Source organism: Castor canadensis, chromosome 1 (assembly GCF_047511655.1).
Source record: "Castor canadensis chromosome 1, mCasCan1.hap1v2, whole genome shotgun sequence".
NCBI classification, from domain to species: Eukaryota; Metazoa; Chordata; class Mammalia; order Rodentia; family Castoridae; genus Castor; species Castor canadensis.
The window spans coordinates 126,668,579-126,695,693 of NC_133386.1; the positions used below are offsets into that span (position 1 = coordinate 126,668,579).

The window sequence follows — 27,115 nt, forward strand, 5'->3', positions numbered from 1 at the left end:
TGAAGGTGAACAATAACTGCCTGGGATTTTCATAACACTTTTCTTTCCAAGTTGTACAATTATGTACTACAAATAGGACTCACATTTGGGGAAGAGACAGTTGACTACACCTTCAATGCAACATAATCCAGAAAATTTAACTTCATTGTTTATTATATTACTTTTTAGTCAGTACATCCTTAAATATGCATATTTGTTTGCTGCTACTTGAAGGTCGTGTTTGGAACACTAACATGAACTTTCTTATTCTATTCTCTTAAAAGGAAAAGGTCTGAAATATAGTGTAGAGACAAGTCTATTTATCAGTGATAATGATGTTGGTATACAGTTACTGAGAGCACAATCAACCAGGCACTGTTCTCACCACTTTGTATATTTTTATTAATTTATTTCATCTGCAAAGCACCATGACCAGGCAGTCACAATCAAGACAAACACTGTGTTAGGTGTGTTTATCACAGGGGAGAGAATATGTCAGGAAAGCCTACTGTCTCTAGATGCACAGTGAGGGAAGAACAGTATTTTCAATTTCTGGTAGGCAACATAACTGGTTCCACTAAAAAAAGATGATCCCCAAAGATTTTACTTTCTGATCAGTAAGGGTAGCAACACTTTGTCCCATGTTTACTGGATATAGACTAGTATTTAGGTAAGATGCAGAGGATACCAATTCCAAAGGACTGAAAAAATTAATTATCCCTCCATTAAAAGCTTAGACAATTCAGTGGGTACTTTTAGGAGGAAAGTACATCACAGTCTAAAGTTTTGAGTGCTCACTTATCAAATTGCAACCATTGTGGTCTGCTAACATGACAGATATATAGAGATATGAAAATGTATAGGGGTGTTCCTGGAAAACCTCATGACTTTATTTCATTTTTAGCAAATCAGAAATAGGTAGGGAGGTATTTTTCATTACAGAGGGAGGAAAAGAACACTGGAATAGGGTTAATTTTGTGCCTAGTTGTGTAAGGCTTTTCATGAAAGAGCATGGAGCTAAGTTAATACAGCTATCCTCTTCACAAAGAAAATAGGCTAGGTTACAAAACAATTATAGTCCACATGTTGTAGATATTCTTCGTTACATCACATATTGGTGAAATTCAAAATTTTACCTAAAAATTCCCTTTATTGTTAGAGCTGAATCCTATCTATAGTAAGCTAAGTGTAACATCTGGGTTTAAAACAGTTATTATGATTGTTTTTTCCATGATACAGCTCCTCAGAACAACCTTAGGAAGAAAATTATAGTTCTTCTAATAGTTACTGAGTCTAATAGAAAGATCTATTCCTTACACAAAAGTTTTAGACCTTTAGTTTACCAGAACTATCATAAAAATATTTTAAAATTAGAGATTCATTGATAATATCCTCAATGGCTTATTTCTAGGTGATCTTTATCAAGGTGGAGTGAACAATTTTTGTTTCATTATTCTTATCTTGTTTCTAGCAAGAATTTGAAGCCAATTACATCAAATATAAAACATCTAAAAAGCAGTATTGAGTTTTAACATGAATTTTCTCAATTTTATATTACTGAAAATTGAGTCTTAGAAATGAAGTCTTTTCATGGTAAAATGGGCAGAAGTTTTTTTCTTTAATATCATAAACATAATGTTTTTTTCTTATAACTTATGACATCCAAGTCTTGATGAGATATGCCAAGTGCTGTCACTTCTGTATGAAATCCTCACAATCACAATATATTATTAGGAACATATTGCAACAATAATTATATTATCTATAATATAATAGATAATATATCATTTTTAACTACATCTTTTCAGCAATTAGTCATTGAATACTTCTAAGGCAATATCAGGAAGAATATACACGTGTGAGAGGTTTCTATTCTTGCAGGCTTACTGCTTTGTAAAATATTAGACATGCAATTACATTTCATTGTCAGAAACTAGTTTCAAATTGTAAGAGTTATAATCCCAGCTTCAAGCTATAATTATAATAGCTCCTATTATAATAGCTCCTATTATAATATGAATAATAAAGTTGAAGTTATTCTATGAAATGATCAATTGGTCCTATGATCCTGAAATCTTGCAATGTGGATGCTTAACTAAGTCTGATCCAGTTAATTTGTAATACTTTTTTTGTAGTAAATGCTAAGTTGGAAGGTGATTCAAGGACCTGTTGTGTCAATTTTTAACTAAATATAAGTCAAAGTTGCTAATGTCTTCAGACAAAAATATGCTCCGAAAAATACACATCTACCTACTTGTGCTATCTCTTTTTAAGTTGCTGCTACCCTTTCCTATTATTTTCATAACCAAGGTCATTTACAATTCTCTTCAAATTACTCAACAATAGGGAGCGTATAGTAAAATTGAAAATAAGTGAAAATATAATCAAATGTAACGTTTGGAGAGTAGTCTTAGCTTTTTTAATTCATTAATTAAAGAATACTCACCATTGAATTATAGCACTAGTCAGTTTGCCAAGATGGTTCATTAAAGTCCAAATTTTTTTATGTATTACATGCTTTATGCTTTTCACACAAACTTATTACACTGCTCAAAGAAGGTGATCTCTGAAAGCACATTAGACTAATGTTCCTGAAACTCTTGCTAATGTAAGTTTTATTGGATTGCTGTAACCAAAAAGGGTCACATAATGATTTGTTCTGATAATGATTTACTAAAATGAAAATATAATTAATGAGTTATTGTTAAATGTTTGACCTTGGAATACCTTGTCAGTTGTTGAGATGTATTAACATCGTAATACTGAAACTAAAGAACAGAGAATCAAACAGTTTCTCGATAGTATTTTATCACACTTCACTTGGCGTGGGTCTAGTAACAAAAGTTAACATTTATTGAGGGCTTGATTTGTGGCAAATTCCAAGGTAAATACTCTAACACTACATTTCATCTCCACAAAATCTCCTGGCTTTCAAATGAAGAAATTGGGACATGGAGAGGTGAAGTGAGTTAGCCAAAGTCATTTATCTACTTGTAGATATGTGGATACCGAGCTCTCACACTATATTATGAATTACTTTTGATTCCTCAAAAGAAGTATTCATTTATGGATTGAAATACTACAGATGGTTTGGATTCTTCCCTCTTCCCAGCAACTTATTGAATCTCAAAATCATATTTTTGGAGCAGTAACATTGAAAAAGAGGTCACATAATTAAGATTTTGAAATCATTTGTATATCAGTTCAAATTTCACTTTATCGTCTACTGCCAAGTGGTTTGAACCAGTTGTTCAAACTGTTTATTCTTCTTTCTATCCTTTTATAAATATGGATACCTGAGTCTCATTTGAAGATTAAAAACCACCTAAAATGCTTATGAGAAAGTTTGATAATATTGTATTCATTTGGAAACTGAAAAAGGTTTATTATTGCTAGTAGTTTCCATATACACAGTTAGGAAATAAAAGTGAGAGCTTGCACTTTGGTATTATACACTTGACTATATGTGACTATATGTATATGTGTATAAATATATATACACATATATATGTAAATATATTTGTGCATATGTATATATTTGCAATCCATCAAGTATCATTTTCTATGTTAATATTAGATTTCACTTTATTCAAAACCAATCAGAAAGAAAAGTCTATTCTACTAATCTCTAAAGATGACACAGAAAATATCAACTACCTTAAATAGAACTTTGTTTTCAAGCTAGAATTTAAACAATTTCCATCATTTATATTTTAAAACATCTATTTCATCAGTAGCACATGTATCATGATTCCTTCCTGCTTCTGATTGAGTTTTCTCAGAAAATGGATTCTGAACTGGAGATTTACTTGCAGCAGAAAGTTATCATTTTGGATGGTGAGTAAGTAAATGAGGAGGAAGGGTATTTTTCAGAAATACTACCTATAAGGGAGAATCGGCGGTAGGACAAGATAGAGGAAGAAATTGCTGCAGTGAATCACAGATGGAATTCTGAAGCTGGTATGGCCTTTACGAGTAGATCTGAAAGAAGAAATAGAGACCTGGCCTTTGAAACACTTCATCAGCCAGTCTAAAATTCAGGATGCCCTGCTCCACCTAAATATATATCAAGGAGGAACATAGCATGTATATATGGAACTTTTTCTTTGGCCGAGAATAAGTCCTAGGGAGGGACATGACTTTTAGCCATCAGCAGCTATCTTCTCTAGTAGATAGACAAGAGGGTTGCACTGTTACTAACGAGAGATATGGACAAGGCACTGCACTTATTCCTGGAAATCTCAGGCAGCTAGATATCCCATACTTCTATTGATCCTAATCTTACTAGTGGTCACCAACATCTATGTCTTTCAGCCTCCTTTCACCCACTGCATGGTTTGATTTGTTCTTTATTCTTAAGATTCTTTCTTCTCTGGTTCATTTAAAAAATCATCCTGTGAAATGTTTATTTTTTATCACTTTCAATGAAAAAGTTACCTAAACCTTGCATTGTGACTTTCCCTTCATGTTGCTACATGCTTTGCATTTATTTTTTGTAACTTGAAGATAAAATAGGATTAATAATGTCAATAAAATTGATTCATCATGGTAAGCTACTCATAGTCTAAGACAGTAAACACAACAACATTCAATTAATCAGTGGTTGAGATTTATAGGATCACAAAATCTGATAGTTGACAGGTATAATCTTGTTTTGAAAACATATATACATATATTTGGTTTATTTACATAAATTTGGTTGCATATAATCAGTGAATAATGTCCATTAGGTGTACTAAATCTTTACTATCAAAACTAAAATCATGAGTGAAGGACCAATGAACATCATTTGCCTCCAAGCCTAAGAAGGACTCATTATCTAAGTAGTGATCTAGAAGAGGATATAAAATCTGAACTTAACTACGAAAAGAACCTGACTCTAACCTGGAGGAGAAGAAAGTGTTACAGAGAACATTATTGGACTATGCATAATATTAGAATTCATACAGTAGATTAAAATGTTATATCCAGATAAAATTGATTGAATTTGGCAGTTATGTTGGGGTTATGTAAGTGATTATCATTATTCTTAGAAAATACATACTAAAATACTAAAAGGGCTATGAAGTATGTAACTGACCTACAAATGATTTAAAATATCACACACACACACATACAAATACAGTAAGTTTGAATTAGTATAAATACAGGCAGAACTTTTTACAATTGTACATATAGGATGTGTAACACTAAAGGAAGAAGGTAGCCATGGAGATGGAGAGAAATTAGTTATGTACAATATGTTTTGCCTCTGCAAAATGATTTCATTAAGAAAATTGGGATAGAGAATAAGGATACATAAGTGTTCACAAATTCAAAAGTTACTTATATCATGGAACTTATGATATTTTCTTGGATTTCACAGCACTGAATTTTTCTAATCCTTCAAATATCAACTGGAATTTCATCTCCTTAGCATTACTATTCACCAGGGATGATTGAGTTTTACCACTCTCAGAACACTGTGCACTGTAAATTCATAGCAACTCCTGTAAAAGAAACATTATATTCCATAGTCACACATATACAATTTATACCTAGTGCATAAAACCCCACAACACATATATATCTATATTAATGATATGAGTATCACTTATATATCATTTAATACTTATAGTATATTTCAGTGTATACTCATTCAATTTAATACTTAATTGACCAATTTTCGCTTGCTTCTATCCCTATTTTCTCTTCAGTGTTGGCTTTTTTCGTTTCAGTACTGATCCTATCCAAAGTCTTTCTTAACATTAAATTATTAGTCTTGACTCTAACCTGTAAAGAAAACTAGCTCAGTAATATGATGCCTTACTAAGTTCTGAATTATCATCATTCTTCCTAGTGATCTGTTGAATTATTTCCTTCCATCCTCAGCAATGTGGTTTATTCTGTATTTACTGCTTTTTAAAATCTATTTCTCACTGTCATACCCATTTTACTGTTACTCAGATAGGTGACAAATTGTACTTATCCCTCTTGCCCAATAAGGCACACAACACTTTCTAAAGATGTGTTGGATTTAGTTCCTAGGCACACTAGGCAGCTGCTATACAAAGTGGCAGAGAGGCATTGATGGTGAGGCGTATGTTCATATGTGGAAGAGAACTATAACTACTTTGAATATGGAAAAAGAACATTGCCGTGGTATTTCAAGGCAACCAAAGGAGATGTGGGAGTCCTTTTATTATGATGTCCATAAGTAACATACTATTAAAAACAGAATTATTAAATATAAAGAATGAGGTGTTTCTTATTTTAGGAAGGACCCTCACCAAAAGGTTTATAAACTTAAAGCTATAGAGCTGGAAATTATGTGTGTGTGTGCATGTGTACATGCATACATAGCCCCGTGTTTCCTACTAATGTTTTCTGTAATGAATCTATACATGAACAATTATGTATTCTGAAGAAACTGATTTAAAATATTCTGAGAGTGCATTTCTTATTTCTGACAACCACTAAATTTTCAGTTTTAACTTTTTAATATAAATATCTTCAATTATTTGAAATATTACCTTTGATTTATAGATTAGCCATATTTAAAATTTAGATTTATTCTAACGTTAAACTTATTTTCACTTGTCCTTTTGCAGCATAAATACACACTATTACATTTCTTTTTGATACTTCAGTTAGGTGCAACTATTAATATTTTTCAAATAGAACATTTTCTGAATATGCATAACTATCTTAAATAGGTTACATAGGTGTTTTTATTCATTTATTCACATGTGCCTACATTGTTTGGGCCATTTCTTCCCTTGCCCCCTGCTCTCTCCCTCTCCCCTCCAGCCCCCCTCGCTTCCAGGCAGGTCCTGTTCTACCCTTTTCCCCGATTGTGTTGAAGAGAAGACATAAGCAATAATAAGAAAGACATACAGAATTTTTGCTAGTTGAGATAAGGATAGCTATACACAGAGAGATTCCTAGCATTGCTTCCATGCACATGTGCATTACAACCCGAATTGATTCATCTCTACCTGACCTCTTCACTACTTCCTGGTCACCTTCCCATAGTGACCTCTGTTGTTTTAAGGTTACTGTATTAGCTCCTCTGCAGTGGGCACGTCAAACACTTTCATGTTTTGGGTTTCCTACTTATCCCCATTCCTCCCCTATGTGCTCTCCCCTTAGCATGTGACCCAAGTCCACAACATTACTGCATTTGCCCTAGATATAAAGTCCACATATACAGGAGAACATACGATTTTTGGTTATCTGAGCCTGGTTAACCTTGCTCAGGATGATGTTCTTAAGTTCCATCCATTTAATTGAGAATGATAACATTTCGTTCTTCTTCATGGCTGAGTAAAACTCCATTGTGAATTAATACCACATTTTCTTAACCCGTTTGTCAGTAGTAGGGCATCTTGGCTGTTTCCATAACTTTGGTATTGTGAATAGTTCTGCAATAAACATGGGTGTGCAGGTGCCTCTGAAGTAACCAGTGTTGCATTCCTTTGAGTATATCCTCAGGAGTGGGATTGGTGGATCATATGTCAGATCTATGTTTAGATTTTTAAGAAGCTTCCATATTGTTTTCTAGAGTGGATGCACTAGCTTGGCATTCCCACCAGCAGTGTACCAGGGTTCCTTCTTCCCAACATCCTCGCCAACACCTGTTGTTGTTGGTGGTGTTTTTGATGATGGCTATTCTAACAGGGGTGAGGTGGAATATTAGTGTGGTTTGGAATTGCATTTCATTTATGGCCAGAGATGGTGAGCATGTTTCATGTGTTTTTTGGCCACTTGAATTTCTTCTTCTGAGACAGTTCTGTTTAGTTCAGTTGCCCATTTCTTTATGGTTCATTGATTTTGGGAGAGTTTAGTTTTTTGAGATCCCTGTATATTCTGGTTATCAGTCCTTTGTCTGATGTGTAGCTGGCAAATATTTTCTCCCACTCTGTGGGTGGTCTTTTCAGTTTATAGACCATTTCTTTTTTTTGTGCAGAAGCTTTTTAATTTTCTGCAGTCCATTTGTCCATAGTTTCTTTTAGTTGCTGAGCTGCCGGGATTCTATTGAGGAATTCCTTACCTGTACCTATTGCTTCCAGAGTATTCCTTGCTCTTTCCTGTACTAAGTCAGTGTTTTGAGTCTGATATTAAGGTCCTTGGCCCTTTTAAGTGGATACTAGTACAGCGTGATAACCATGGATCTAGTTTCAGTTTTTTGCAGGCATACAACCATTTTTCCTAGCAACATTTGTTGAAGAGGCTGTCTTTTCTCCATTGTATGATTTTGATCCTTTTGTCAAAAATAAGTTGGGCATAGCTGTGTGGATTCATATCCTGGTCCTCTATTCGTTCCACTCATTGTCAAGTCTGTTTCTGTGCCAGTACCATGCTGTTTTTATTGCTACTGCTTTGTAATATAGTTTGAAGTCAGGTATTGTGATACCTCCAGCATTGCTCTTTTTGCTGAGTATTGCTTTGGCTATTAGTGGTCTCTTGTGTTTCCAAATGAACTTTAGGGTAGATTTTTCAAACTCTGTGATTAATGTCATTGGGATTTTGATAGGAATTGCATTAAACATGTAGATTGCTTTTGGTAGTACAGTTATTTTTACTATTTTGATTCTACCAATCTTTGATCATGGGAGATCTTTCCACCTTCTGTAGTCGTCCTTGATCTCTTTCTTCAGGGGTTTGTACTTCTCCTTGTAGAGGTCATTCACATCTTTTGTTAAATTTACTCCTAGGTATTTGATTTTTTTGAGGCTATTATAAATGGAATTGTTTCCATATATTCTTTCTCAATTTGTTTGTTGTTGGTGTATAGAAAAGCTAATGATTTTTGTAAGTTGATTTTGTATCCTGCCACCTTGCTGTAGCTGTTTATGGTATCTAGGAGTTTCTGGGTAGAGTTTTTGGGTCTTTAAGATATAGGATCATGTCATCTGCAGATAAGGATATTTTGACAGTTTCTTTACCTATTTGTATTCCTTTTATTTCTTCTTCTTGCCTAATTGCTCTGGCTAGGAATTCCAGGACTATGTTGAATAGGAGTGGGGACAGTGGGCACCCTTGTCTCATTACTGATTTTAGGTGAAATGGTTTCAGTTTTTCTCCATTAAGTATGATGTTGGCTATAAGTTTGTTATATATAACCTTTACAATGTTGAGGTACATTCCTTCTATTTCTACTTTTCTTGGAGTGTTTATCATGAAGTGGTGATGGATCTTATCAAAGGCTTTTTCTGCATCTATTGAGATGATGAGGTGATTTTTGTCTTCGTTTCTATTAATTTGCTGTATTACATTTATGGATTTGTGTATGTTGAACCATCCATGCATCCCTGGGATGAAGCTGACTTGGTCATGGTGAATGATCTTTCTGATATGTTGTTGGATTCGCTTTGCCATTATTTTATTGGGTATTTTTGCTTTGATGTTTATTAAGGAGATTGGCCTATAGTTCTTTTAAAGAGGTGTCTTTGTCTGGTTTTGGGATGAGTGTAATACTGGTTTCATAGAATGAGTTAGGCAGTGTTCCTTCCTTTTGTATTTTGTGGAATAGTTTAAGGAGGGTTGGTATTAGTTCTTCTTTAAAAGTCTGGTAGAATTCAGCAGACAATCCATCAGGTCCTGGACTTTTCTTTTTTGGGAGACTCTATTGGTGCCTCAATTTCATTTGTGTTATAAATCTATTCAGGTGATTAATATTCTCTTGATTCAATTTTGGATTGTCATAAATATCTAGAAATCTGTCCATTTCTTCAAGATTTTCAAATTTATTAGAAAATAGGTTCTCAAAGAAGTCTTTGATAGTTCCCTGTGTCTGCAGAGTTTGTTGCTATCTCCTCTTTTGCATTTTTGATTTTATGATTTAGGTTTTTCTCTCCACATTTTAGTTTGCAAGGTGTCTGTCAATCTTATTTATTTTTTCAAAGAACCAGTTTTTTGTTTTGTTGGTTCTTTGTATGTTTTTTGTTTGTTTGTTTGTATTTCATTAATTTTAGCCCTTATTTTTATTATTTCCCTCCTTCTGCTTGTTTTGGGTTTTGCTTGTTCTTGTTTTTCTGGGAGATTGAGATGTAGCATTAGGTCATTGATTTGAGATCTTTCTGTCCTCTTAATATATGCACTCATGGCTATAAACTTTCCTCTCAGGACTGCCTTTGCTGTGTCCCATAGGTTCCAGTAGGTTGTGTTTTCATTTTCATTGACTTCCAGGAACCTTTTAGTTTCCTCTTCTATTTCATCAATGACCCATTGATCAATGTGTTTTCAGCTTCTAATTGTTTGCATGTTTTTTAATGTAGTTTTTGTTGTTGAGTTGTAGTTTTAATGCATTGTGATCAGATAGAATGCGTGGGATTATTTCTATTTTCTTAGATTTGCAGAGGCTTGCTTTGTGACATAATATATGATCAATTTTGGAGAAAGTTCCTGCTGAGAAGAATGTATATTGTGTAGAAGTTGGATGAAATATTCTGTAGACATCAGCTAGGTCCATTTGATCTATGGTATGATTAGTTCTAGAATTTCTTTATTGAGTTTTTTGTTTGGATGACCTATATAGTGGTGATAGGGAGGTATTAATGTCTCCCACTACCACTGTGTTGGTGTCTATATATGCCAGCTAGGTCCATTTGATCTATGTTATGATTTAGTTCTAAAATTTCTTTATTGATTTTTTGTTTGGAGGAACTATATAATGGTGATAGGGGGGGTATTAATGTCTTCCACTACCACTGTACTGGTGTCTATATATGCTTTTAGGTCCATCAGAGTATGTTTGATAAAATTAGGTGCACTGAAGTTGGGTGCATATTGGTTGATAATTGTTATTTCCTTTTGGTGTATTTCTCCTTTTATTAGTATGGAGTTTCCTTCTTTATCTCATTTGATCATTGTTAGTTTGAAGTCTACTTTGTCCACAATAAGTGTTGCTACTCCTGCCTGTTTTCAGGGGCCATTTACTTAGTAAATCTTCTTCCAGCCTTTCACCCTAAGCCAGTCCTTATTTCTGTCAATGAGATGGATCTCCTGTAAACAACAGATTGTTGGATATTCCTTTTTAATCCAGTTTTCCAAACAGCATCTTTTGATAGGGGAGTTAAGTCTGTTAACATTCATTGTTGACATGTACAGGAAAGCAATGGGAGTCAACTCCCTGTATAGCTATCCTTATCTCAACTAGCAAAAGCCCTTGGTCCTTCCTATTATTGCTTATACTCTCTCTTCAACAAAATTAGAGATAAGGGCAAAATAGTTTCTGCCTGGTATCAAGAGGGTAGAGGAGAAGAAAGAGGGGATGGGGGAAGAGGGGAGAAATGACCAAAACATTGTATGCACATATGAATAAAAGAGAAAAAAAAGGACACAAAAACCTGTAAAAAAAAAACCATTCATTGTTGATATTGATAGGTATGTGGTGATTCCTGTCATTTAGTTGTTTTTGTTGTTTTAGGGTTTGATTGTATGCAGCTGAATCAATGTTACTCTCTGATTCCTTGTCTTTTCTTCTCCTGTGGTTTGGTGCTGCCTGTCCTCTCACAGTTTTGTTTGCTTTCATTTTCTGTGTGCAGAATTCCTTGGAGAATCCTTTGTAGTGGTGGCTTGGTGGTCATATATTGTTTTAGTTTCTGCTTATTGTGGAAGACTTTTATTGCTCCATCTATTTCAAATGATAGTTTTGGAAGGTAGAGAATCCTAGGATTGAAGTTATTTTCATTCAGTGCCTGGAATACTTCACTCCAGGCCCTTCTCACTTTTAAGGTTTCCATTGAGAAATCTGCTTTGATTTTTATGGGTTTACCTTTGTATGTTATTTGTTTTTCTCTCTTACAGACTTCAGTATTCTTTCTCTGTTCTCTGTGTTTGTAGTTTTAATGATAATATGTTATAGGGTAGTTCTATTTTTGTCAAGTCTATTTGGTGTCCTTCCTGTAACTGAATGGGCATAGCTTTCTCTAGATTTGTGAAATTTTCTGTTTTTAATTTGTTGAATATATTATGAATCCTTTTTGCTTATACCTCTTCTCCTTCTTCAATGCCCATGATTCTCAGATTTGGTCTTTTTATGGAGCCTGTGAGTTCTTGCATATTCCTTTCACAGGTCTTGAATTGTTTGACTAATACCTCTTCAGTTTCTTCTTTAATTTCCACTTTATCTTCATGTTCTGAGATTCTGTCTTCCACTTGTTCTAATCTGCTGGAGTGGCCTTCCATTGTGTTTTATGTTTCTGTTTCATTCTTTTTTCTGAGGTTTTCCATATCATTGATCACTTCCTCTTTAATATTATCAGTTTTCATCTTTAATTCATTTATCTCTCTATTTATAGTGTTCTCTGTTTCACTTTTGTCTTTATTTAGGGCTCCTATGAGATCATTTATTTGTTTCTGTGTCTTCTCATATTCTTTATTTTTGGTGTCTTTGAAATTTCTTGAGTGCCTCTTGTACATTTTCCTTAACCATGTCTAGTAACATCTCCATGAAATTCTCAGTGATTACTTGCTGTATTTCTACTTTGAGGATGTTCTTGTGGACATCATTCCTTGGCATTGTTTATCGTTGTTTTGTTGGAATGTGGATCTGGTTATCTGTTTTCTTCATTTCCCTCTGAATCCTTATTAAATTTTTTGGGGGAGGTTGAATTGTTTCCATCCCTTTTTTGTCTTCACATCACTCAACTTTGTACTGTGTAACGATGTTCTTGATAGGTTAGTTGGTGGTTTCAGTCACCTGTTTTCTTTCCCTTGGTTTAATTTTGTTTTGTGGCTATATTGGGTTTTTAGCTTAGTGTGTGTGTGTGTGTGTGTGTGTGTGTGTGTGCTATTTCTGTCCTTTTCTTGGTGTAATTTAGTATTAACTAATTTACAATAGTAAAGCTAACAAAATAAAAAACAAACAAAAAAACCCAAAGAAATCAATGGGGAGAGATGAACAAACAAACACAAACAAACAAGAAACAAAACAAACAAACAAACATACACAAAAAAACTTCCACATTCAGGAACAATATAATTTCTGGTGTTACTCCTTCATCATCCAGTCCTGGTGTTGGCATTTAAGCAGAAGCTCTGTCCTGGTCTTGCCAGGTGGTTGGATAGTGTTTTTTTTACTTCCGTCTTTCAGTAGCAGCTGCTTAGTCAGCTCCTCCTTCATGAGGTGTGGCAGTTTAAGTTTGAATGATTTCCACAGGTTCCAGAGATCAGCTCTGTAGCTCACCAGCTGTCCTGCTTTGGAATTAGGTTTTCACTATGCTGGTTTACTGAGGGCTTGTTTCTTTGCTTCATCCCCTTTCTCTAAGGGCAAGATCAGTGATCAGTCAGCCAGTCCCCTGCTGTCAGCATGTTTTGATGGTTTGCTGATTGTTTTTCAATTTTGCTGTGTTGTTTGACTTTGCATTTTGCACACTGGCTCAGGAGATGAGTTTTGTGGACTGCCACCTACCCTATTTCAGGCAGCAGTTTATCACCTACCTGCTGTCATCCCTTCTTCCTTTCCAGCCTTTGTTTACTGATAGTTCACAATCTCCTTGCCCCTCCCCTCTTCTCCAGTGTGTTTTCAGCAATCCCACCCCCTCTGCTGTGTTCTAGTTTTCAGTTCATTGTTTATTCAGGGTTTTTTCATTTTTTGCAGGGGTGGAGGTTCAATCTGCCCAGAAGACTATGCTGGTTTATCCCAGGGGTGGCTGGGGGAATACCACATGACAATTGGCATTCACATGTTTGATCTGCCAAATGTCTCCCTATCAGGTTTGGAGCTGGTGTCTGGCGGCAGCAGCAGCACCCCTGATTCTCAGTGTAACATGGTGTAGGGAAGCTTTCCATGGGCCAGGGGTTCAGGGTATTAAAATTTTGATTCTCCTTGGTGCTTTATTTCTGCTGAGTGTGGCTCCAGCGTGTCATCAAGGTTTTTGATTCACAGAGCTCACACTGTCTGCTTCTGTGCCCTAGTTGCCATCATTGGGCTCAGCGACTGTCCCAGAAGAACGAAGTGCATGAACTACATTTCACTTCATTTAAGATTTAAAAAATCTTGTTGAAACACAATTGGAAATCCACCAGAGGGAGATGCTTGCTAAACCACCTGACAGTAACTCCCATGGTGGACCAGAGGAGTCACTGGGTCGGCCTAGGACTCAGCAGGAGGTAGCAGGTGTGTGTAGTTGGTGGAGACTGGTGGAGGAGCACAGAGCAACAGAGAAGCCACAAGTGCATTTTAAATCCTCTGGCAGTGAAGTGTTTACTGGGTTTAAAACCATAAGCAGAAGGTATTAGATGTTGCCAAAGGAGAGAGCAGCACTCCCAACCAAACTCCTGATAGTCCCCATATCTTTAACTTGTATACATTCATTAATTTTTAAATTTTATATATATAAACACTCAAAATTCTTTAAATTTTCTTTCACTATTGTTTGGGATTTATTTTCATTGATAATAGTTGAATGAGACAAATTTCATATATTTTATGTACTATTTTATTGCTTGGGTCTTTTAAATCTTAATCACTATGACTCAGCTTTATTTCTTCAAACTGCATCCTAATATGGAACATATCATTGAATTTTGCCTAAACTTTTTAAAGTTATCATCATGTTTTGCTATCTAAGAAATGTTTTCAATATTGTCATTGTTAATTTTTCATATAATTTTATTTTTTTCTCCTGAAACACTAAGATTGAAATTTTCTTATGTCACTTTCCTGTCTTCCATTATATTTCTCATTGTTTTGATCTTTGCCACACATTTATTTTTCTTTTGAAATCTTAGAAGACTTCTTGGTCTGTTCTATTCATTATTGATTAAATTCCTAATAGTTTCACAATGGATTTTTTGGCATTATTAATAGAATTTCATATTTCACTCATTCTTTTTTAAAGGACTACTAATTTGAAGTTCATTATGTGGTCACTAATTCTAGGAGATTTCTAAATGAAGAAATACATTGTCCTTTGTTATTTTTTTAGTCTTTGAGTTTTCTGATCCAATCTCAAAGAGTCAATGTAATTTTGCCTTCTTTTGAAACTGCTTGTTGTTAAAATTTGTCATTTGTATCAGAAAATTGTCTTTTAATTTTTAGAACATTTTAATAAAAAGTTCTACTTCTCTTTCCCAAATAGCATAGATAGAGAACATAGATTTAAAGTTTTCCAACACATAGGCCTTGGGAATTATTACTAAATCCCCTACATAAACATTTTAACTCTACGGACCCCTTTATCACTTTAACATTTGGAAGGGAATTGACTGTATATAACTATCATAAAAATATGGTTTTTATGGTGCTAGATGAAGGTATAATGATGTCTCATTCTCTATGGCATATTCTGTGATTCTATTATTTCTTTGCCTTTTGGCTAATATCAAGTGTGGTTTTTGCTGCTCAGAACTACTGTCATCACAATTGTCACCAAAGTTTTCTGCTTTTAAGAGATACCAAGTCTCTAAGTTAAAGGGCTACTAATTTGAAGTATCTTTCTTCCTTTCCTTTTGCAAAAGGATAAGATACAGTTGTTACCATACTCTATTAAAGTAATACACCTGATTCCTTATTTTTGACAACTGTTTTTAAAAAATTTTCCCATTTGTCTTGTAGTGTGCCATTATAAAAAACAGCAGAAAGTTTAAATATATGTCAAAGTTAGCTGGGTTAGATACCATTTTACACTGGATGTAAATAATCTTTCATATAAATTGCCCTGGAATCTAAAGCAATGGATTCCAAAGGAAGAAAATTATTCCCAAAATAAATAAGGGCAATAAATAAGGAGATTTAGTGAGCAGACATTGAACTGGGAGGTAAGAGAACACATCCCCATTTTTTTTACTCACATATTGACTTTTCCCAAGTCATGTCTTTTTTATGGCTCATTTTCTCATACTTGCTTCACAAGTATTTGAGGTTCTTTGTTAATTGCATTCATGTTCTAGTTGTCTGAACCAAAGAATTACTCTTTCAAAGAGATTTTCAGTTATGTAAGCCTATTTGGAATTGTTACAATGAATTCCCCTGCAAAATGAATATATTCTACTAAAAATGAAAAAAAATGCAGTTAAGAAAGTTCACTAGAAAAAGGGACATACTCTTTGTTTCAGATATTTTGAAAGGCAGGTTATAAGGAGAACTCAGTTGTTCAACTCAGTTGCTGTCTGTTAAATGTATTAAAAGTATTCTGTAATACTACAGTTCTAATAGACTTTCTTAGATATAATCATATCATTAAGCTCTTCATAAAAGGGGCAAATTTTATTGAGAGCAACCTACAAACATCAACACTTATTTTAAAAGCCTTGTTCTATACAAATATCTATTTATATGCCTTTTAAATAGATAAATAATTTATAAGAGAAAAATATATGTATATGTCAGTATCACTCATCTTTCTGTTGCTGTGGTTAAAATACCTGACAAAACAACTTAAGGGATGGACTATTTGGTTTGGTTTGGGGTTTCAGAGGTTTCAGTTCTTAGTTGGCTGACTCCATTATTATAGGTCTTTGGTGAGGCAGAGCATCATGGTGAAAGGAGGAGTTGCTGAGCAATGATAGTACCTCATGGTGACCAGGAAGCAGAGAGAAAGACCAGGGGCCAGGTACTTTTCAAAAGTATACCTCCAGTGTCCTATGTTCTCTATGTAGGCACCCACTTCTTTATAGCCTATTGATTTATGAGTTGATCACTGATGAGGTTAGCTCCATGATGATCCACTCACCTCTCAATAGCTTCACAAGCTGAGGACCAAGTCTTCAATACATGAGCTTTTGTGTGTGTTGGGGGATACTTCATATTCAAATAAAAATATTATCTTTTTTTAAGCACCTTAATAATTAAAGCATAATCTCCTGTGACTGATGCACACTAGCATATCACTTATATATTTCCATTGTAGATTTGAGTTTCAATAGCACAAAAATTATTAGTTGGTTTAATCATTTAAGTGTTTATTGAACAGTATAGCCACCAAAGATAGAGGGATGGAAAGACAGAAGCTCAATGTCCAAATGGAAAGTAAAAGCTAAATAAAAAATCTGTAATATGGTATGATGAGTTAAATGTAAAGAAATGGGGATGAAGAAAAAATTCAGCTGGAGTACAATTAGGACTTTCTACATTTAGTGATGTTACCTGCATCATAAAGTGTAAGGAGGAATTTTAAAGATCAAGTTAACTGGTAGGGTAGATAAAACTCATTCAAGATAAATGGATTATAGCAGGTGTGATACCTTGTGGCACATTCTGAGATCCACAAGCATGAGAGAATAGAACACAAGGAAAAGAAAAAAAAAATATGTTAAGACTTGTGAGCCATTGTTTTGAATCAGAACCTCCTTGGAAATGGAGAACTATTGAATTGTTTTAGTTGGAAAGGAAGCCGTTAAGATTTGCATGAAAACTATGTTGATCAAAACCCCTTTAAAGGAATGCTGGGGATGGAACACAGTAGTAGAGTGTTTGCCAAGTATGTACCAGGCTCTATGTTTAATACCCAGCACTACAGGGAGAAAAAAAAAACTTCAAACCAATTCATGGTATACTATTTCCATACATGTTAAAACATTTTTTTTTTGGAGTCTAGGTGGCTAGGGGTGTGTGTGTGTGTGTGTGTGTGTGTGTGTGTGTGTGTGATGAAGGTCATTTACAAACACTCATTAATCATCTTGCTATATTGTGAGCTCTTTGATGGAAAGTATGGTGTTTAACTCATTTTTCATACCTGAACCTATCACATTGTCTTGAACATAAAGGTTGATAAATCCAAATATGTGAATACATGACTAAGAAAACAGTCAATAAGAATCACAAGAAGCTATTTTAGGTGATTTGGTTTTATCCCTATATTCTACTTCATATTCATCAGAAAGCTCTGTCCCTTCTGTTAGCACAGCATTTGTTTTTGTCACATGGTTTATCAATGCTGCTAATGAGATGTTAATTAGCTGCCAATTCTTGTGAAATTGAGAAGGAAAAGGCAGAGAAGGGCTGCTTAAAGGAATATGCAGCAGTGCTCTTGCCTATTTGTTTTACATGTCCCTGGTCCTGTACAAAAATGTTACACATGAAGTTATCACAGGCTCACTGAGTACAGCTGTGACTACATTATGACTCATGAAGAGTTACTGATGTAGTTCCTTAAGAAATGAATTCTTTCTCTGCTATAAAGTCAGGGTTTTAGTGAAGGAAGCTCTAGGTTAACATAGCATCACTTTATCAGAGAAAAATACATGCATCCCTACAACATTGGACACCCCCTGCTCAGTGATGGGTCAGAACCTTAATTTTGCTGTTTACTATTTGTGTGTCCTTGATATATTTGGTTCACATTTCTGAGCTTATTTGTAAAATGGGGCTATTTTTGTCTCTAAGGATTTTTGACAATAATGAAATAGAGAGAATATAGGTAAAGCAAAGATTCATTTGATATGCAAGCTTCCCAAAAAAGTGTTTTCTTTTTCTTCCTTTACTGTAATGAGTCATTTTGTGTTTTCCTAAACCACTTATTTAATTTTATGAATATTTTAATAACACAAGCATGACTTGTGTCTTTCTCACTATTTCTTCAAATGAAAGCCTCTATCTGCATAATCCTACTTTTAAAAAAAATCTTTTGGTCCTGATTTGTTCACATTTTCATAAGTCAGCTTCCTAAATTTGTCCTCTTTTTGCAATGAAGCATGTATCACACATTGTAGCACTCCAATGCATATTTCTTATAATTTAATGAGTTACTCACTATAGCCTTAAGTGAATTTTAAATTCTTGAAGTGAGAGACCAATTCAGTAAAAGCCTCTTTTTTCCAAGATTGCTTGGTAGCTTTTAATTACTTACAGCCAGGTGGTTGTTTAGGGTACTCATTAGGTTTAAAGTAGATTTAAACAGAGATAGCAAAGCTTGCATAATGTTCCACATATGTCAATTTGCACTTCCATGTCCCCTTTTTATTTTATTGTTTTGGCCAACAAACTAGGAACTAGAGTATATTATGTGTCACTTCCTGCTTGAGACAATGAATCACCCAATTGGAGCTTCTTAGTCTCTTTCTCCCCCTACCTTGATAATGGAAAAGACTTTAAGTTCCAGGTGATATAGAAACAAGGTGGTAAAAGCTCAGCCTGGTTCCCTTAGTAACTACATGGAATAGGTCATCCATTCTTATTGTCCCAATTCCTGACAATCCTCAGTGGACATGCATTGTGAATGAACAAGACATGTTTCTTGCATTAAGCTAGTAGGTTTAAGATCTAATTTATTATTGTGTCATAACCACATCTACTCAAATGAATACCTTTCTAAAATATGCCATCTTTTTAGGAAATAATTGGCCCTCTATTACTTTAAACAACTACATTGGGATATATAACTAATAATCTAACATTTACTAAACTGTAGATTCTTCAAAAGATACATAAGAAAATGAACAAATCTTTATCCAAATAGTAGCATATAAGCTTTATTGTTTTGTGCTACTGCTAAGGTAGCATATGGCTTTTGTGTGTTTTCTGGGGAGACACTAGGGAATGTAGCTTTCTCAAAAGCACTTCAGGTGGATGTTAAGGTTAGAAAGACTTGAAAATCATTTTATTGAAGGTTACAGTGTGGGGGTTAGAGTCTGATAAATGAATTGTTTACACAAAATCACTTTATGTAGTTTATAAAAGAGTGCAAATTATGGTACAAAAGAATAGAGATTCAATAAGTACTTGAAATATTTTGCCTGAAAAATATTTGAACATGTTACATTGTACCATTAATGCGTTAAACTTAAAATTCACATTCACAGATATTCTCTCATTTCATGCTATTTCTTATGATTAAATGATATTGCTATTTTCAGTCTGTAGATGATGAAACCTAGGCTCTGATGCTTTTTTATTTTACGTTCTCATAGCTGAAAGGATTTTCTAATAGAGTAATGTTTTATTTGAAAACTAAGGATAACCAGGGTTTGAGGTGATAAAGAGGAGGAATGTTAGAAAAGCAGCTGTCCACATGTCAAAATTTCATTTTTAATGTTGGAAATGTTTGTACTCGTTACTCCTCATTTTAAAAGTTTGGGCATTGTCTCTCTTGTTTATGGCTAACTTCTCAGGAGGTAGTTGAAAGCTGATAATATTTTCTGAGATAATACATAGAATGATAAAGATCATATACTCTAGAAACATGTTAAATATTCTAAGTTCAAACCTGGTTCTATGCTTAGCAGATGTGGGGCTTTGATGTTTTGTCTATTTCACTAAGTAAAATGGTGATAATACTCAAACCCATATCATAAATGCAAAGCACTCAGAGCACTGACATGTAGTATATACTATAGTATCTATAGCAATCTATTTTCAGGCTATAACAATCGATTTTCTTCTGACAGGGAAACAAGAGACCCTGTTGTTTTCTACATTTCTTACCCCATGCCAGTTCACAGCAACTGTTTTGAGCTCTAATGGGTACATGGTGGTTCTCAAACTTTGCAGTGTATCAGAATTACCTATAGACATTGCTACAACACACATTTCTGGTCCCATCTGTTTCTAATTTTTTGTTTCTTTGAGTCTGTATGATGCTGATGCTACACTTTGGAGCGGAATGGACAATCAAATCAGATCATGGGGACTGAACAAGTTTAAGGCATTTGGTTTTCTATTGAGGGTCTAGGTAGTAAAAAACATAAACCTAATGAATCAGTGCTACCACTATGTAAGTATTTCCTTAAGCAGCACATACAGTTAGGATTTTGTCAGTCACAGGCTTTATGATATTTCCCCAGCCTCTCTGGTTTTACCTTTTGAGAATATCATTATCTTTATTCATAATCTCTGCAGGGATCCTGTGTCACTATCAATGTGATTTAGTATTTCTCGTTCTTAGAACAACTACATTTTAGAAAGAATAAAAATCACATGGATAGTTGATAAAATGCAGATTCCTGGGACTTGATGGTGAAATTGGTTCCACAGGTTTGGCAAAGAGTCCATAATCTCTACCTTTATGAGCACTCACAATTAATTTGATGCTGATGAGTTTTGGGCCATACATGAGAAATTATTTTTGCCCAAATTCTATCTGATGTTAAAGCAAAACTGAGTATCACATTTTTTTCATTTTTAAAATGTAATTTTATTTTTAGGTGACCTTTCAGTCCAGTTGGTTACATACCATTAGAATCTCTTTGGTCTACTTCTTTTTCCAGTTTCAGCATTTGGTAGAGGCATTTATAGAAAAGTGACATGAAAGCAATTTAACCACAAGCTCAGCCAAATTACTTTAAGGAGAGTTTAGTAAACAGCCTTTGCTTTCTGTACTTAAGTGATCAATTTCAACACCTGCTTTTCCTTCCAGATGGAGTTAATTAACATTAAAATTATTGCCTATAGCATAGACATTTTTGATAACTCAGAGCCCTCCAGCTGTACCTAGATTCCAACACTTTTGAAAATTAAAATGACAACAATAACCTCAATGAGAAGCAAATTTATCATTGAATGATTGCAAGGCACACACATAAATATGATCTTGTAAGAAAGAAAATGGATATGTATGAGTAGACACTATATGCCAGCCATTTTCATATGTAAGATTGGTATCATCCCCATAGCTATCTCTAAAGGGATGTTATTTTTGCTATACATTTATTATATAAACTGAAGACAAGATAAGTTTTGCAACTTTTTGGATTTTTTTTCCCTTAGTAATTGATAGAGTCAGAATGTAAATACAATTTAACCAAAGTTCACACTTTTTCCACTTCTTAGCAAATTTTAAAAGAATTTCCTGGGAAGTTTGGGAGAAAATACTTAGCTTGGGATAGGTTATACTGAGATGAATGTTATACTTTAAATATTATGATTGTATGCACATGTATACATCCATCTAAAAAAGACATATAACACCCCAGTTTGGCATGATAAAATATCAGTGTTCTATAACTAGAGTTCTGTAAGTGCAAGGAGAACTTGTATGTCAGACAATGGACTATGAAGAGAAAAAAAGACAATGAAGAGGTTGCAAATTGACCATTACAGCAGAGTCTAATGAAAATGAAGCATGGAGAAGATATTGTGTGTCCAAAAAAAGAAAGGAAGATACAGTGAAGAAAAAGTGTTTTAGGTGTAAATGCCTCATACTTCTCATTAAATTTTTCCATAACCGTCATTTTAATGAGACATTTTACTGTCTTAGAATTGTTCTGTTTAAAAGTTTGCTTAACAAGTGTGGAAGAGTTATTCATTCAGCTATTTCTTATATGGAATCTCATAGTAGCAATCTAATTTATTTACACATTATAACCCAGGATGAATGAAAAATAAAAGCAAAAAAAAGCAGCCAGGTGCCAGTGGTTCATAACTTTAATCGTAGTTAGTTGGGAGGTAGAGATGGGGAGGATTGTGGTTCCTGGCCAGCCAGGATAAAAAGTTCAGGACACCCTATTTCAACCAATAGCTTGGCACAGTGATTCATATCTGTCATCTCAGTTACAGCAGAAAGTGTAAAATATGAGGATTATGGTACAGGTCATCCTTGGTAGAAAGCAAAACCCTATCTCCAAAATAACCAGAGCAAAAAGGACTGCTGGCATGGATCCAACTTTTGAGAGCTGTCTATCTAGTACAAAGCCCTGAGTTCAAGCCACAGTACTTCCAGTAAAAAAAGAAAAAAGAAACACAAAAGCAACAACAACAAAAAGACAACCCAGGAATATGCCTGGTAATTGCAAGTGTGAATAACCACTATGTTTAAATCACTATCCATTATCTTCTGGAAGATCCTTGGCTTTCTTTAGAGAAAATGATGACTTCTTTCAGCAAAGAATTGCTTGAAGATTAGGATTATTAAGGAATATAGTTAAGCCGTTATTCTATGAAAGATTTATGATATATGATACATGAGATATACATGTGCTTCTATGTTTGTACACAAATACACATATACCAAGTCTCACAAGTTGCATTAATTTTGTTCTATGAAGTTACCACACACACTGAATCATTGCTTCTATGAAATAAACAGTTAACTTCCTGCCAGCCATGGGTCACAATGTTGTCAAATGATCAGTACAAGTCTTGTTTGATGTATCAGGAAAATATATCATACACTGTGGATTCATTGACACAGAACTCACAGTAAACAGCATACACCTGGTGTGTGACCAAAGCTTATTAACATGTGTGTTTTCCCCCTAAGGCACATCACAGGTTTATTATGCTAAGAGTCAGTAGACAAAACTCCAGCACCACATTTGAAGATCATTTATACAGCAAAATTGCCAATAAAAATGAGAAACATGTAAAAATAAGGAGATATGAAAAAGTCCTTTGTTTCCAGTTACCTCAGTGGGAACTTGCATCTCAGGCAATTCAAACATTTTGCCACTCTACAAATATCCACAAGTGTACAAAAAGTGCCATAAGACTGGGGGAATTAGTTCAAGACTTTAATCTCAGCTACTTGGGAGACAGAGATCAAGACAATCATGATTTGAGGCCAATCTGAGAGAAAAGTTCACAAGATCCCACCTCAACCAATGACTGGGTGGAGAGTGATGTGTGTCAACCCAGCTAATATAAATATATAATGTATCATAATTTATTAACTATAGTATTTAGATTAATTTAAATACATGAAAATATAAATATAATATATAAAGCAGAAATAGGAGGACCCTGGTCCAGGCCTGCCTAGCCACAAAATGAGACCTTATTTCAAAAATAACCAACACAAAAGTGTCTGGAGATGTGGCTCAAGCAGTGGTGTAACCTCCTAGCAAATGCAACTTCCTGAGTTCACCCACCCAGTACTACCACACACACACACACACACGCAAGATAAATGTTGGTATTGAATATTGATATTTAGTATCATTTATTGATTTGGGAGAACTAATAAATTTTAGTCAGTATGCAAATTCACAATTACAGAATCTGCAAACAGCAATGATAGTGTGTATGTATATATACATATATAATATAAATATACTATATTTCATATATACCACATTACATAGATATATGTATATTTCACTTTAAACATTTAAAATACTGGAATACCTTGATTGATGGCAAGATAACCCCTCTACCATAGAATATTTTACCCTTTGCAGCATTGTATTTACGATCAGACAGATTTTTCTGATATAGTCAAGACTGTCCTTGCAACTCATTGATTCTGACTTGGGATTCTATTTGAAGCCTTTTAGCATTTCCCAAATTGTCTTAGTCACTCTGTAATTTAAAAACAGAGGAATTGTTAACCCTCTTGGGATGGCTTGAAGTAAAATTTGGTATTTTGACTTGTGTTTTCACTTCCAATCTTCTTTCAGCATTGAAAGCTGTAAAGTAAATGGAGGTAATTTAATTGGCAGATAGAATATTTTGAGGTGGGATGTTGTTTATTTTGTTTAAATTGAAGTCTTAAACAGTAAAGTATTTTAATGCCTATTGCATCTTTGAGCTATTGATATGCAACTAAGCATCCCGAAACTTAGTGGTGAAAATATCCAAATGTTTTATTCTTAACATGTCTTCAAGTTGGTTGAGGGTCCTCTGGATTTGACTCGGTGGCTCTGCTTCACAGCAATGTAACAGGGCCCTCCCTCCTTTTTGCACATCTAGGTTCAGCTGAGGTATCTCTGAGCCACATGGCTCTCCTCATCCTCTAACCAGCAGGCAAATTTGGGGTAGACTGTAGCTGCAAAATGTAAAACAAAATATCCAGGATATCTTATCATTTAGGCATGGACTGTCACTTCTACCTCACTCCAAGGGCCAGAATAAGAAGTAAGTAAGAGCTCAGTCCAAAGTCAAGGGTAAAGAAATATAGTCATCATCTTTAGAAGGGCCAACTGTGATGGGTATGCTTTGGAAGGAAGGAAAAATTGAGGGCATTAATTTAGTTTACCACAATGCTATGTTTGTTGTTGAGGTAATACTGCTTAATATGCCTTAAGAGACTTAACACATTTTTTTCTTTCCCCTTCATCTCTTTATCTACTCCTCTCTGGTAATATCAGTGAAGGTACTGAACATACTCCTCAAAGCTATTTAGCAAGGGAAAGAACCAGCATTCACATAGAGGCTTATAAAACTTCAGATCTGAGCTCTTAATTACAGCATTATTTTGTTTAAGAGGATGCCTATTGTGTGATAGGGTCAAAAATCAAATCTAGATTTAGCTGTCCCTCCACTTTCTTATTTGGTAGTATCTCCTTCATTCACATTGTTTCAGACATATTTGTGACCTTGTGATTTCTCAAAAAATTAGGTAGCCCTCCCCTTTGAAGTTATGGCCTTGTCCTTGTACTAGAGTTCAGACATCAGTACAACTAAAAAAAAAAAAAAGACAGGGAGGACTCAATTCCTTTATCCTATCTTTTATTTTTTAATTCATTTATTCATATGTGCATACACTGTTTGGGCCATTTCTCCCCTCTTGCCTCCCACCCTTTCCCTCTCCCCAACACCCCCCTCACTTCCAGAAAGAACCTGTTCTGCCCTTTTCTCCAATTTTGTTAAAGAGTGAACATAAGCAATAGTAAGAAAGACATATAGTGTTTTTGCTAGTTGAGATAAGGACAACTATACAGAGAAATTCCTAGCGTTGCTTCCATGCTCAAATGTATTACAACCCAAATTTGATTAATCTCTACCTGACCTCTTCACTACTTCCTGGTCACCTTCCCATATTGACCTTTGTTGTTTTAAGGTTACTGTATTAGCTCTTTTCTGCCCAACAGTACAGTTGTACTCTTACGGCCTATTATGTAATGTAAAATTACTCATTATTATTATTGCTTATTGTGCAAACTCAAGCAGGTAGATTTCTAAGTCTGTGTTCTTCACTGTTATTTTTTGGATAGCGGGAAGAAAACCTAAAGCATAATTATCACTCCAAAAATATTTGTTGAAGTAGACTATGTATATCCACATCACTTCATTAGTGGGCAAAGAATAAGTCTAATAAAGATCAGTGAGATTTTTGTAATGAATTTAGGATTCATGTAAATCTCTATGTTCATGACAGAGAGCAGAATAATATTTAAGAGCCAAAGCTTTCTCCAAAATGATGAGCACACTGTCAAGGTCTTATGAAGCCACCTTTATTTTAGACAGTTTCATGGTTAATGGAAGTTCTAATGGCTGGCTCCTGAACTGTAGCCTAACCCTAGGAATGTACCAGAAGAGGCATACAATTGCCTTTTTCCAGATGCATTTATACCTTCTCTGAATATGGAAAAGTGTCATTCAAAATGAGCCATTCTCCTTCTACCCTCCACCTGCAACCAGTTATTCTTTCTTCACTACAAGAATATGACACAGTTACTTCTCTGTTTGCTAGCAGTCAGCATGTCAGGGGGAGAGAGGAGTTATGTTAGCCAACTGTCAGGTGGCAGAGAAAGCCTGTATTTATCTGCTGCCATTCCTTGAATAGAATAAAAGGTGGCATGAGAGATAGCAGGGGGTTACATGAATGAGAACAAGAGCACACTTTTTTTACATTTGTTAAATATTTCTTAATGCCTCATTTATCTGAGTAGTTATTCTTTGGTATAAATTTGTAAAATAGGAGGGCAAAAAAACCATTTAAATTGGGCAGTTGCATTGTGTTGGCTCTAAAAGTATGATCTCTAAGCTTACTATGAGGTATTCGGTTTGTATAATTTTATATTGTAATTATTTTTTCTTTCAGTGTCAATTTTGTTTGGAGATGGGTGTTAAGATGTAAGCTGACTGGTAAGTGATACCACATGTCTTTCTATGATTAATTTTTAAGTGGAAATCCTACTCTGGCACCCAGTTTTCGAAGGTCGAAACCAAGAACTATGAGTTATGAGGATTAAAATGTTATTGTTTTCCTGCACATAAAACACCTGATAACTTTTAATTCATGTTCACTAAACAATATAGAAGAGTTCAGCAACCTGGAAAGATATTTTATTTAAATGTTTTGACTAACATTGGAGTGATGTTTGTGTCAGTCATGTTATATTTTGAAATAAATGGTTAAAAGTTGGAAAGAAAAGACCGAGTAAACTAAGTTGAGCGGAACTATAGACTATTTCTGTAAACAATGCCATTGTTTACATTTTATGTTCCTTATTACTGCACATGAAAGAACTAAAACCATTTCAAAATTCATTCTTCTAGAGTTTAAATGAATGGAGATTTTATTGTCCTTTGTGCACCAAAACAATAAACTCT

The 27,115-nt window shown here is 34.5% G+C and overlaps 1 protein-coding gene across 11 annotated transcripts in view; it reads left to right on the forward strand.

Moving 5' to 3' along the window:
• Tenm4 (teneurin transmembrane protein 4) overlaps positions 1–27,115 on the forward strand; it is a 2,881,475-nt gene that overhangs the window by 327,957 nt on the left and 2,526,403 nt on the right. For all 11 annotated transcript variants that reach the window (XM_074081868.1, XM_074081866.1, XM_074081845.1 and 8 more), the window contains one exon: positions 26,604–26,647. The gene's annotated coding sequence lies outside the window, so the exon portion shown is untranslated. The remainder of the gene's footprint in view (positions 1–26,603; positions 26,648–27,115) is intronic.